The sequence below is a fragment of the Moschus berezovskii genome, chromosome 6 (assembly GCF_049115385.1).
Source record: "Moschus berezovskii isolate FMDL1 chromosome 6, NW_MosBer_1.0, whole genome shotgun sequence".
In the NCBI taxonomy this organism is placed as follows: domain Eukaryota; kingdom Metazoa; phylum Chordata; class Mammalia; order Artiodactyla; family Moschidae; genus Moschus; species Moschus berezovskii.
Genome location: NC_142465.1, coordinates 98,617,880 through 98,632,194, shown reverse-complemented (window position 1 = coordinate 98,632,194; position 14,315 = coordinate 98,617,880). Strand labels below are relative to the sequence as shown.

Below are 14,315 nucleotides of genomic sequence, written 5' to 3'. Positions count from 1 at the left end.
AAATGTATCCATAAAGTCTGCTCTTTCTGAGACCTCAAGAAACAGAAGGCATAAAAAAAGGAAGAAATCTGAATAACAGAAAATTTAAGGAATTTTAAAATATATTATTACTTTAAATTAGATTACTTTAAATTAGATTCCATGAAGGTCCATTCATAATGAAGTAGAGATTTTGGTTCTGTTAACAGCTCAGATTTAAAACAGGAATTTTAATACTCCCATTAAAGAAGATATGACTTCTCTGGTGGCTCAGAGGGTAAAGAATCCGACTTTAATGCAGGAGACCTGGGTTTGATCCCTAGGTCAAGAAGATTCCCTGGAGAAGGAAATGGCAACCCACTCCAGTATTCTTGCCTGGAAAATCCCATGGACGGAGGAGCCTGAAGGGCTACAGTCCATGGGGTTGTAGAGTTGGACACAACTGAGTGACTAACACGCACACACCTTGAAGATAAAATTCATCACAGAATTTATCTATACTTAGCACATTAAAACTCACTAGAAAGAGACCTAAAATGTCAATGTGATTTAATATTTACTCTATTACTGCTATACGTAAAGCTGTCTGTTAGGGCAGTTGGGGAGGTAAGATTAAAAAAAATTCTCAGTTTTTGTGGACTTATAATGCTATTCTAAAAGGAGAAGAATTTACTTCTAGCTGGAAAAGTGAGAGAAATCATTCTATGATTTAAAGAAAGAAGGCGTGAACTTCCTCGGTGGTCCAGTGGTTAAGAATCCTCCTGCCAGTTCAGGAGACATGGTTCAATCCTTGGTCAGGGAAAATCTCACATGCCTTGGAGCAACTAAGCCCATGTGCCACAACTACTGAGCTCACATCATGGAGCCTGTGCTCTGCGACAGGAGAAGCCACCAAAATCAGAAGCCCTCGAAGTGCAACCAGAGTAGCCCCTGCTTGCCGCAACTAGAAAAAGCCTTCATGCGGCAATTAAGACCCGGTGCAGCCAATAAATAAATAAATACTAAAAAAGAAAGAAAGAAGGTTTCAGTAGGAAGAGGTGAGGGCAGCATGAATGGCCTGAGCAAAAGCATAAAGTCATGAGAGTATCAGACAAATTTTCAGAATGGTGAGAAACTCAAGTTATTTAGGTATCAGGGAGAAGACAGATTGAGGTCAGATCGTAAGAGGCATTTAATAAATTTTTAAGGAATTTCCAAATTACTCTGAAGAAAATGGAATCATTGAAGATATTAAACACAAGTGAAAAGATTAGAATTGGCATTTAGGATGACAACTCTAAGAGCCAGGTGCTGGTTGATAGAATGGGAGTGATAACTGAAGGTAGAAAGATAGTTAGGAAGTTAAAGGCTCAAGTATGGGCTTCCCAGGTGGCGCTAGAGGTAAAGAATTCATCTTCTAAGTCAAGAGACAGTTGTGGGTTTGATCTCTAGGTTGGGAGGATCCCCTGGAGAAGGAAATGGTACCCCACTCCAGTATTCTTGTCTGGAAAATTCCATGGACAGAGGAGCCTGGTGGGCTACAGTCCCTGGGGTCACAAAGAGTTGGACATGACTGAGCAACTGTGCAGAAAATGATCTATTTATTAAGTAGAGAAAAATAAATTATTTCTTTGGTTTTGCAGTGACATACATATTATTATTGTTTAAAAATGTTTCTTATAATCATATTATTCAACAATATTAGACAAATGACACCTAAACATTTAAAAAAATGATTTGCCTCTGGGAATTATGACTGACTGGATGTAAAGAAAACAACGGCTGGAGACTGTTACTTACTGTTAAAAAACTTTCAGAACTATTTATTTTCTCACCTACCATGCTTCCCTGAATTTTAGATTAATTTAGCTATATGAGGAAACATTCTTTCATACCACTGAGAAAGGAAAAACATGCTGCCAATCTAGCTTAATATGCAACCCAATTTCATGTACACGTACAATGGACTGAATCGTTTGTGTTCCTTCAAAATTCATACATTTAAAGCCATAACCTCCAAAGTCATTATTTGAAGACAGAGCCTTTAAAGAGGCAATTAAGGTTAAATGAGGTTGTAAGAGTGGGACACTAATCTAATATGGTTCTCAGTTGCTTCAGTCATATACAACATGTGCAATACCGTGGACTGTAGCCTGCCAGGCTCCCCTGTCCATTGGATTTCCCAGGCAAGAATACTGGAGTGGGTTGTCATTTCCTTCTCCAGGGGATCTTCCCAACCAAGCAATGGAACCTGGGTCTCCTACATTGGCAGGCAAATTCTTTACCACCTGAGCCACCAAGGAAGCCCTGTATGACTGTTATCTTTGTAAGAAGAAGAAAAGATATGATGTCTGTACAGACACAGGAAAGGAAGGGTGAAGACAGCAAGAAGTTGGCCATCTACTATCCAAGGATAGAGGTCTCAGGGGAAATTAAACCTGCCAACACCTTGATCTTGGATTTCTAGCCTCCAGAAGTATAGGAAATAAACTTGTGAAAGCCACCTAGTGTATGATATCTTGTCCTGTTAGCACTAGCCAGCTGATTACAGGTATGTTCAGGTATTACGTGAAAATTAAATTGTTCAAGAACTTCCCTGGCAGTCCAGTGGTTAAGCCTCTGAGCTCCCCAGTGCAGGGGGCATGTGTTCAATCCATGGTCAGGGAACTAAGATCCTTCATGCAAAAAATTAAGTTGTTCAAATAGTGTGCAATTAAATTGTAAGATATTCCCATGAATCTCAAATAAAGGATTGAGGTAGATAGATTTTTTAAATTTCTTGGCTTTCTTATTTTAGAATTTGAATTCTCTGTGTATCTTCTATAATACATCTCATTCTAATTTAGTATAATTTAGATAAAGATATCATGTCCAATCCTCCCACCACCTTTTTTTTTTTCTGTTATCACCTGTTGTATATAAAAAGGCTTATATTGTATTTGATCCAGGAAAGTTGATAGCTTTAGAGGCAATAGATTAGACAAGAGATGGGCAAATTTTTTTTTGTAAAAAACCAGTAGTAAGTATTTTTGGTTTTATGTGACAAAAGGCAACATCTTGAAGCTATGTAAGTATTATATAACAAGAAACAGATTACATTTTCTACAAATTTTTTATTGATATGATTCAAACTAATAATGCTTTTCTGAGGGTGTGATGTAATTTCACTTAATTGGTAGTCAAAGTTATCATTTCTTATCAAATCAATTGCAAATGTTCATCAGTGAAAACAAATTTTAGCTTGCAGATAATGTTAAAGCAAATGGCAGGCCAGATTTGGCCCATGAGTGTAGTGATTGGCCAAATCTTGGTTAACTTGTCAGCTTTTATTGCCTACTGCTGAATTTTAGCTCTGACCTGATGCGAAATTGTGGCATTTTTTTTTTTTTTTTTTACCTAAGCCTCTGCTGGCAGTATACAAGCATGAAATGTGAGAGAGCAGTCTCTTGGCTTTTTGCTCTGTCCTTGAAACTTAACGTCTAGTCTTTGATCAACAGCATAGGAATCACCTGGCAGCTTGCTAGATAGAATTTCAAGCTCCATCCTAGGTTTGATCAGACCTACATGCAACTAGATCCAAGAAGTTCTGAGACCTATTCTAGGAAAATCCAACGAAAGACAGTTCTCCAAACAATTTCAAGCAAAGCACAAATATTTAGTTCATCTTCCTAGATATTTTCGGGCAAAGCATATTTTACCTGAAACATCAAACTAACTGCATTTGCTTTTTATTTGCTACTGCACTCTGGCGAAGATAAAAAATGGCTTTTTTAAAAATTCAAAACAAAGCTGGATTCCAACCTAAATTAAATCTGCTCCAATTTTATCCTTAACACCTATGAGATCATAACTTGTCCAAAGCAGAGTGTAGTTTATCAGAAAGTACATGTTTTAAACCTCTAGCAGATCTGTATTTACAAGATAAAGCACATGGTTCCAAAGGAGATCTTATATTCAGATAAATAATGTATGCTTTAATATTGGCTATGTGTTTGTAGGGGCTTTACCGGTGGCTCAAATGGTAAAGAATCTGCCTGCAATGCGGGAAACCTGGGTTTGACCCTGCGTCGGGAAGATCCCCTGGAGGAGGGAAGAGCAACCCACCCCAGTATTCTTGCCTGGAGAATCCCATGGACAAAGGAGCCTGGTGGGCTACAATCCATAGGGTCGCAAAGGTTTGGACACGACTGAAGAGGCCAAACACACACATGGTTGTAGACAACTCTCTGAAAGTCTTAAATCTCTTAGAGTTTATTCATGTAATAATTTTTCAAAACAGACCACAATGAATTTTTTAAGTCAGAATTTATTCAAACATTTTGGTTGTACTTGCATTTCCTGTTGAAGCGAAATCTAACACTACAATATAAATATGTAAAGATGATTCCAACATTGGATACATTTGCCTCACTGAGAAAACTATGGATTTTTAAAAAATGTGTCATGTGAGGTATGAGTCTCTGATATGTAACACAGCTGAAAGGATGAAACTCAATATTGAGTTCTTAAGAAATTGTCCTCAGATTCATGATATTGGCAAATTCCAAAAACAGGAAATTGGCTAATGTAAGAACACACTGGTGTCCATAAAACACTCTTACAGAGATAGCTATGATTTTATCATCGTATATATTTCTGCCTTTGTGGAAGATCTTTCTCACCTGCTAGTTGGCATAAGTTTTTTGCTTTGTTTCTCCTGTTAGTAATATGTTCCTGTGTTTGAACTGAGCTATCCATATTCTGTCTTTTGTTTCTTTTTAGACCACTGGGAACTCATTTCAGGAGGTTCAGCTTCAGTTTGTGTTTTAACTTCTGAATCTGGAACAGGTCACTCATTTGCATGGAGATCAGTTACACAAACATATCTGTAAGGCATAAAATATTGCTATAGTTGACTTACCAGATGGTCTAATTTAGGGGTCCCCTGGAGAAGACTCTTGAGAGCTCCTTGGACTGCAAGGAGATCCAACCAGTCCATTCTAAAGGAGATCAATCCTGGGTGTTCATTGGAAGGACTGAAGCTAAAGCTGAAACTCCAATACTTTGGCCACCTCATGCGACAAGTTGACTCATTGGAAAAGACTCTGATGCTGGAAGGGATTGGGGCGGGAGGAGAAGGGGATGACAGAGAATGAGATGGCCGGATGGCATCACCGACTAGATGGACATGAGTTTGTGTGAACTCCGGGAGTTGGTGATGGACAGGAGGCCTAGAGTGCTGTGATTCATGGGGTCGCAAAGAGTCGGACACGACTGAGTGACTGAACTGAACCTCTGAGATCTAATGTCTGATGATCTGAGATGTAATTGATATAACAATAATAGAAATAAAGTGCACAGTAAATGTAACACTCTTGAATCATTCGGAAACCATTCCCCCCTCCAACCCATGGAAAAATTATTTTCCCTGAAAAAAACTACTTTCCTTCTGGTCTGCTGCTGCTGCTGCTGCTGAGTCACTTCAGTCGTGTCCGACTCTGTGTGACCCCATAGACGGAAGCCCACCAGGCTCCCCCGTCCCTGGGATTCTCCAGGCAAGAACACTGGAGTGAGTTGCCATTTCCTTCTCCAATGTGTGAAAGTGAAAAGTGAAAGTAAAGTCGCTCAGTCGTGTCCGACACCCAGCGACCCCATGGACTGCAGCCTACCAAGCTCCTCCATCCATGGGATTTTCTAGGCAAGAGTACTGGAGTGGCTTGCCATTGCCTTCTCCGTCCTTCTGGTCTACTTTGCCTCAAATTTAATTCCAGTGTTGATGTCAACTTTAAAAGTAAGAACCTAGGAACATCAATGTGCTTTTATTAAACAAATGAAAAACTAAATGAACGAGTTATTCAGGCTAGATATTTACATGTTACTTTTTAAAGTAACTTCCTGCCAGGTATTTTGCAGAAGGTATACACCATGATGTTTCTCGGTGTGATAGTTCTGAAAACTATACTAGAGAAAAAGTAGTTTTGATGAAATAATCCTACTTTCAATAAAGGTAACTGGATCCCTGGCTTGGTTTTTAATTTATCAACACTTTGATTCCAACCAAAAAGAAACTCTGTCAATTATTAGAACTAGTAGAAGGTTCAGTTCAGTTCAGTTCAGTCGCTCAGTCGAGTCCGACTCTCCGCGACCCCATGAATCACAGCACGCCAGGCCTCCTTATCCATCACCAACTCCCGGAGTTCACTCAAACTCATGTCCACAGAGTCAGTGATGCCATCCAGCCATCTCATTCTCCGTCGTCCCCTTCTCCTCCCGCCCCCAACCTTTCCTAGCATCAGAGTCGTTTCCAGTGAGTCAACTCATCGCATGAGGTGGCCAAAGTATTGCAGTTTCAGATTTAGCATCAGTCCCTCCAATGAACACCCAGGATTGATCTCCTTTAGAATGGACTGGGTGGATCTCCTTGCAGTACAAGGGACTCTCAAGAGTCTTCTCCAACACCACAGTTCAAAAGCATCAATTCTTTGGCGATCAGCTTTCTTCACAGTCCAACTCTCACATCCATACATGACCACGGGAAAAACCATAGCCTTGACTAGATGGACCTTGGTTGGCAAAGTAATGTCTCTGCTTTTTAATATACTATCTAGGTTGGTCATAACTTTCCTTCCAAGGAGTAAGCGTCTTTTAATTTCATGGCTGCAATCAGCATCTGCAGTGATTTTGGAGCCCAAAAAAATAAAGTCTGACACTGTTTCCACTGTTTTTCCATCTATTTCCCATGAAGTGATGGGACCAGATGCCATGATCTTTGTTTTCTGAATGTTGAGCTTCAAGCCAACCTTTTCACTCTCCTCTTTCACTTTCATCAAGAGGCTTTTGAGTTCCTCTTCACTTTCTGCCATAAGGGTAGTATCATCTGCATATCTGAGGTTATTGATATTTCTCCCAGGAATCTTGATTCCAGCTTGTGCTTCTTCCAGCCCAGCGTTCCTCATGATGTACTCTGCATATAAGTTAAATAAGCAAGGTGACGATATACAGCCTTGACATACTCCTTTTTCTATTTGGAACCAGTCTGTTGTTCCATGTCCAGTTGTGCCTGTTGCTTCCTGACCTGCATACAGGTTTCTCAAGAGGTCAGGTTGTCTGGTATTCCCATCTCTTTCAGAATGTTCCACAGTTTATTGTGATCCACACAGTCAAAGGCTTTGGCATAGTCAATGAAGCAGAAATAGATGTTTTTCTGGAACTCTCTTGTTTTCTCCATGATCCAGAGGATGTTAGCAATTTGATCTCTGGTGCCTCTACCTTTTCTAAAACCTGCTTGAACATCTGGGAGTTCACGGTTCACATATTGCTGAAGCCTGGCTTGGAAAATTTTGAGCATGACTTTACTAGCATGTGAGATGAGTGCAATTGTGCAGTAGTTTGAGCATTCTTTGGCATTGCCTTTCTTTGGGATTGGAATGAAGACTGACCTTTTTCAGTCCTGTGGCCACTGCTGAGTTTTCCAAATTTGCTGGCATATTGAGTTTAGCACTTTCACAGCATCATCTTTCAAGATTTGAAATAGCTCAACTGGAATTCCATCACCTCCACTAGCTTTGTTCGTGGTGATGCTTTCTAAGGCCCACTTGACTTCACATTCCAAGATGTCTGGCTCTAGGTCAGTGATCACGTTATCGTGACTATCTTGGTCGTGAAGATCTTTTTTGTACAGTTCTTCTGTGTATCTTGCCACCTCTTCTTAATATCTTCTGCTTCTGTTAGGTCCATACCATTTCTGTCCTTTATCGAGCCCATCTTTGCATGAAATGTTCCCTTGGAATCTCTAATTTTCTTGAAGAGATCTCTTGTTTTTCCTATTCTGTTGTTTTCCTCTATTTCTTTGCATTGATCACTGAGGAAGGCTTTCTTATCTCTCCTTGCTATTCTTTAGAACTCTGCATTCAGATGCTTATATCTTTCCTTTTCTCCTTTGCTTTTTGCTTCTCTTCTTTTCACAGCTATTTGTAAGGCCTCCTCAGATAGCCATTTTGCTTTTTTGCATTTCTTTTCCATGGGGATGGTCTTGGTCCCTGTCTCCTATACAATGTCACGAACCTCTGTCCAGAGTTCATAGGTACTGGTTATATAAAAAGGGACCAGCACCTTGGCTGTACCTGAATCATAAAGAACTTTGAATTAGGATTTGAATTTTCAAGTTTTATTTTAAAGAGGAAGGCCTGGAGGATATTTGAATATACTTCATCTGCATTTCAATATCAATATTACTTAAAAGCCAAGATAATAGCTACCTACTGTGTTGTGCACTTCTGCTTTGTATAAGGCTTAATAACAATCTTAATTAGGCTAATTTTAGTCAGATTAATACTGGTGTGTGTCAGCACTAGCTACTAAATGCCACATACTGGATTTTAACTAATGGTAGGGGTCGGACACGACTGAGCGACTTCACTTTCACTTTTCACTTTCACACATTGGAGAAGGAAATGGTAACCCACTCCAGTGTTCTTCCCTGGAGAATCCCAAGGATGGGGGACCCTGGTGGGCTGACTCTATGGGGTCACACAGAGTCGGACACGACTGAAGTGACTTAGCAGCAGCAGGAGAGGAAATACTCATGGTGTAAACATTGTTGAACTGAAAAAAGCTAAAACAAAGTATATCCAACTATGACAGAGGATACATCATAATATCAGATTCTAGATTTTTGGTGTATTAAGGCTGACTTTTAAATAGACACACCTGTCTCGTGTAATGCTAGGAAAATACAGTCTTGATGAAATACTCTGTGTATATCAAACCTTTGTCTTCCAAGTTCTAAAAGATTCGGAGATTTTTTTTTATCATTGGTACAGTCATATACTTGTTAATTTCTTTAGCTGATAAACTCAAGAATGTCCTATCTTCAATCAGAAACCCCTCTTTCCTTGCATTGTTATGAGCTAGATAAAGAAAAGCAAGCTCATTTTTTTTCCTTTGTTAAATTTCTACTTTGACTAACCAGATGAGATTTCTCTACCCCTCGCTCTTGGCCTGGGCTGTCATTATCCTTGTCAAACCCTAGGTATCTCAGCTTTGGCACCATCTGCCTCCTTAAACATGACAGTCCTTGGACAGGGAGTGACTGACTGTGAAAGGGAGTGGGGGAACCTTAAAGACCAACTCACTGTGATAGCAGAAGGATTTTTCATTTACTTCACAGCCTTGATTAGAAATAGCAGTAAGGATTCCAAATTAACACTGATAATGTCTATAATTTAAATGTTCAAAACAGCACTATTTACAATAGCCAGGACATGGAAGCAACCTAGATGGCCATTGACAGATGAATGGATAAAGAACATATGGTACATATATACAATGGAATACTGCTGCTGCTGCTAAGTCACTTCAGTCGTGTCCGAATCTGTGTGACCCCATAGACGGAAGCCCACCAGGCTCCCCCGTCCCTGGGATTCTCCAGGCAAGAACACTGGAGTGGGTTGCCATTTCCTTCTACAATGGAATACTACTCAACCATAAAAAGGAATGAAACTAAGTCAGTTGTAGTGATGTGAATGAACCTAGAACCTGTCATACAGAGTAAAGTAAGTGCGAAAGAGAAAAACGAATATTGTGCATTAATGTATACATATGAATCTAGAAAAATGGTTTTGATTAATCTAGTTGCAGGGCAGGAATAGAGGTGCAAAAGTAGAAAACAGACTTGCAGACACAGTGGGGGAAGGAATGTGGGTGATGAATTGAGAGAGTAGCATCGACTGCTGCTGCTGCTGCTGCTACGTCGCTTCAGTCGTGTTCGACTCTTTGCGACCCCATAGAGGGCAGCCACCAGGCTCCCCCATCCCCGGGATTCTCCAGGCAAGAACACTGGAGTGGGTTGCCATTTCCTTCTCCAATGTGTGAAAGTGAAAAGTGAAAGTGAAGTCACTCAGTCGTGTCCGACCCTTAACGACCCCATGGACTGCAGCCCACCAGGCTCCTCTGTCCATGGGATTTTCTAGGCAAGAGTACTGGAGTGGCTTGCCATTGCCTTCTATGTGTGAAACAGATAACTAGTGGGAAGCTGCTGTATAGCACAGGGAGCTCAGCTTGGTGCTCTGTGATGACCTAGAGGGGTGAATCAGAGTATGGGAGGGAGACTCAAGAGAGAGTTTATATGTATACATAGGACTGATTCACGTTATTGTATGGCAGAAACTAACACAACATTGTAAAACAATTATACTCCAATAAAAAAGAACTATAGATAGCTAGTAAGTGGAATAATAATAACAAATAATAAAACAACAGCCTTAGAATTAGAAGGTCTGAATTCAAATAAGACATTATCTTTGAGATCCTTGACCTAGTAAATGATGATTTATCATGAGCTTAAGTGGGATATGCACAGGAAGGTGCCTAGGTTCAAATGAAGAATTCATAAATATTTGTTTGTTCATAATTTATATACTTACATACTTCACTCACATTTTCAAGGCACTTAGGTTCAACGCGAAAGTAAATTTTAATGTTAGATTAATTTGGTTATGTAAAACACTATCAAAAAGTACCCTAGGTTTATGCTTCTTTGTCCTGATAAAACTTATTAATCTTCCATAATCACAAGCAGGATATGGAAAACTTAAGCAAACATCTAGTTAAAAAGATGCATATCATCACACCTCTTTATTTCCCCAGAGCAAAATATTATGCAAATAAGTGAGCAAGTATGTAAATGAACACATGAATGGAGTCTGGCTTAGAAACAATTGAATTCAGTAATTTGTCCTCAGAAGGATATAGCTCAGAATTTTTAGATGAATCTAGTTTTTTCCCTTTTCTTCCTGCCCACTAAGTCTGTTACCAACCTTCACAGGGAATATTTAGTTCATTAACATCAAATAATATATCAGATAACTCTATCTAACTTTCCTCCCTCCAGAAAAACACATACACTTCTTTAAGAATAGACATGCTTTCAAATATGCGAGACTGGAGAATGTCCAAGAGAAAGTGCTCATATTTCAAGTGATTTAAGATTTCTTATACTCAGGAAGGATTTTATTTTATTTTTTTGGCCACACCATGTGGCTTGCAAGATCTTAGTTCCCTGACTAGAGAAGGTACCTGAGTCCTTACCCAGGCTCTCGTTAGTGAAAGCAGAGTCCTAACCATTGGACCACCAGGGAATTCACAGGAAGGATTTTAAAAAGTAGTTCTTTCATCCATATTGTATACCATATTTCTCTAAAGTAACCCAATTGAAAAAAATTTTTAGTAATAAAGCATAATTCAGAAGCTTAAACTGAATTTTCATGATTCTGTACAGGACTGTCAAGAGTTTTGGCATTTTGCAATATAAATTTACCCCTACGTTGTTCTGCATTCATTATATTTTTATAGTACACTTGCTGAGGGTATGTACAAAGTCTTACTTTTCTTTTGTATCCTCAAATAGTGCTGGACTTTCACTAAATACTGGTTTGGATTTCTATACTAGCAGACAAAAAAATAAAGCAGTTTATAAGATTTAACGATTGTTAAAACCTATTAAGTTTTATAGTTTATCTAAACTTATAACAGTAAATAATGTCAGGGTACTGGCTTACAGAATAAATCAAAAAATATTTTGTACTTAAGACCTCTACAACTGAAGATAAAATAAACTGAGTTTAACCATTTTGAGTTCTTTCTAAAAACAAATCTACTATGTGATGTGACCTGGAGTGATCTTGCTGATGGCTCCAGCAAATAACAGGAGGCACATATGCTAAAATGTAACTTCTATAAACAGAGAAACAGCAAAAAAAAAAAAAAATATATATATATATATATAATGGGTTGCCAGAAGACTGCGTTGTCTTCACAGATCTCTACAAAAGAGGTTTTAAGAATAACAACAGGAGCACCAAAGAATTGATGCTTTTGAACTGTGGTGTTGGAGAAGACTCTTGAGAGTCCCTTAGACTGCAAGGAGATCCAACCAGTCCATCCTAAAGGAGATCAGTCCTGGGTGTTCATTGAAAGGACTGATGTTGAAGCTGAACTCCAATACTTTGGCCACCTGATGTGAAGAGCTGACTCATTTGAAAAGACCCTGATGCTGGGAAAGACTGAGGGCAGGAGGAGAAGGGGACGACAGAGGATGAGATGGCTGGATGGCATCACCAACTCAATGGACATGGGTTTGGGTGGACTCTGGGAGTTGGTGATGGACAGAGAGGCCTGGAGTGCTGCAGTTCATGGGGTCGCAAAGAGTTGGACATGACTGAGCGACTGAACTGAACTAAACTGAACCAAGAGAAAAGAAACTTCCAGATGCCTGGCCTTGACTCCCAATGAAATTATTTCTCAAGTAGATGATAAGACATAATGTTGCCATTGCATGCTATTTCTTAAGAGTTTCAGACTTCCTCTGCTTTCTGTTTATCCGTATCAAACAATTAGACCTGCCCTTGCAAATGATGACTCAGTATTAGCTAATATTTATAGAGCTTCCACTCTGTGCCCCAACTGTGCTCTAGACACTACTATCACCTTGAATTATTTCAAACGTTTTACAGAACAAAGGGTTCCAACAGTTTTCTCGGGTATGAACCTCAATTAAAAAAGTGAACTAGAAGACAAAATTAAGTGGCTTTCCTAAGTCACCCAGGAACAGCTCAGCAGCAGAGTAGGGGCTGAGACCCCAATCTCTGGTCATTAGATGAGCTTGGTTTTCCTGTTCCATCGCTTGTCTTCTTGTTCCATGGCAGTGCCTGGGGGACCACAGCGATGAAGAGGAGAATGTCATCAGAATGCTCCTCCTCTCCCATTTCATTGGCAGAAATTTTACTTTACGCTGTATAGATTGTGTTCCGAGTAAGAAGTCCTACACTTTTTTCACTTAAAAAAATTGAGAGTAGACCATATCAACAACAACAAAATGGTAATAATATAAGGTCACTGTTCAGTCATGTCCAACTCTTTGCCGCCCTATGAACTGTAGCCCACCAAGCTCCTTTGTCCATGGAATTTTCCAGGCAAGAATGCAGGAATGGGTTGCCATTTCCTTCTCCAGGGGATTTGCCTGATCCAGGGATGGAATCTGTGTAAAATGTCCTACAATTTTTTCACTTTAAAAACTAAGAGGGGACCATAACAACAGCAAAGTAGCAATTATATGAGGTCAAGGATGTGTTAACTAACCTTACTGTCATAAATATTTTGCAATATAGAATGGTATCAATTTATAACATTGTGTAAGGCTGATCGCCGAAGAATCGATGCTTTTGAACTGTGGTGTTGGAGAAGACTCTTGAGAGTCCCTTATACTGCAAGGAGATCCAACCAGTCCATTCTAAAGGAGATCAACCCTGGATGTTCATTGGAGGGACTGATGCTAAAGCTGAAACTGCAATACTTTGGCCACCTCATGCGACGAGTTGACTCACTGGAAAAGACTCTGATGCTGGGAAAGGTTGGGGGCGGGAGGAGAAGGGGACGACGGAGAATGAGATGGCTGGATGGCATCACCGACTCTGTGGACATGAATTTGAGTGTACTCCGGGGGTTGGTGATGGACAGGGAGGCCTGGCGTGCTGTGATTCATGGGGTCGCGGAGAGTCGGACACGACTGAGCGACTGAACTGACTGACAGAACTGACTGACTGACCTTAAACTTATACATTTGATGCTTTTGAAGTATGGTGTTGGAGAAGACTCTTGAGAGTCCCTTGCACAGCAAGGAGATCAAACCAGTCAATCCTAAAGGAAATCAACCCTCAATATTCCCTGGAAGGACTGACGCTGAAGCTGAAGCTCAATACTTTGGCCACCCAATGTGAAGAGCCGACTCACTGGAAAAGACCATGATGCTGCGAAAGACTGAGAGCAGGAGGAGAAGGGTTGACAGAAGATGAGATGGTTGGATAGCATGGCCGATTCAATGGACATGCATGAGTTTGAGCAAACTACGGGATATAATGAAGGACAGGGAAGCCTGGTGTGCTCCAGTCCATGGGCTTGCAAAGAGCTGGACACAACTGAGTGACTGAATCTTTATTTTAAAAATAGAAGGATAATTCTTTAAGAATATGTAAATGGACACCCAAAGGAATAGAGAGAATATATGAATATAAGTAGACCTTATTTGTACATGAAATTTTAGATCCATGAAGCTATTTATGATTTTTTAAAAATTAAAATTTTAAATGAAGGACAGGGAAGCTTGGTGTGCTGCAGTCCATTAAATCCCAAAGAGTCAGACATGACTTAGCAACTGAACAACAACGTCAATTATATCTCAAGGTGGAAAAATTGTTTGAAAATTATTGTTACACACCTTACTATTGGAAGAAATACCGTACTGAAACTGAATCACAGTACTAACTTGTAATAATTTTTTTGTTGTTGTTGGTTCAGAAGTTCATTCCTCCCAAGTATTATTG

At 39.7% G+C, this 14,315-nt stretch overlaps 1 protein-coding gene across 1 annotated transcript in view; it reads right to left on the bottom strand.

Annotated features, from left to right (window-relative positions):
- SLC15A5 (solute carrier family 15 member 5) overlaps nt 1-14,315 on the bottom strand; it is a 108,809-nt gene that overhangs the window by 62,391 nt on the left and 32,103 nt on the right.